The following is a 468-nucleotide window of genomic DNA, read 5'->3' as shown; positions in this document are numbered from 1 at the left end:
GGGAGCTGGCTGTGCCATGGAGATGCAGTGGTTTGGGGTGGTTGCTGTACTATGGGGATGTACTGGTTTGGGGTGGTGAGGTGGCCTGTAGTGGTGGCCCTGCTCCGGGGACAAAGTGACATCGACACACATTGTCTGAGCACAGCAGTGTCCCATTATCCCTCGGCATGAGGCGAGTGCTGTGATCCAATCCGGGGGTGTCCAGTGGGGCCCCTCCATGGCCACACCACCCCGTCCCCATCCCCATGCGCAGCCCTGTGCCACCCGTGGGAGCGCTGCACCGGAGGGTGACTCACGGAGCCCATGGCCTCGACGAGGCGTATTTTTAGGAGCTCATTAAAAAAGAAAAGGAAAGGAAAAGGAGGGGAGAGGGAGAAAAGGAGCAGGGAAGCAGCGGCGGAGCGCAGATATCCTTCACGTGGTGACGCTTGTGGGGACCCGGGCACAACACAGGGGCGGCACCCCGAC

Source organism: Meleagris gallopavo, chromosome 29 (assembly GCF_000146605.3).
Source record: "Meleagris gallopavo isolate NT-WF06-2002-E0010 breed Aviagen turkey brand Nicholas breeding stock chromosome 29, Turkey_5.1, whole genome shotgun sequence".
NCBI classification, from domain to species: Eukaryota; Metazoa; Chordata; class Aves; order Galliformes; family Phasianidae; genus Meleagris; species Meleagris gallopavo.
Note: the sequence above shows the minus strand (reverse complement) of the source record.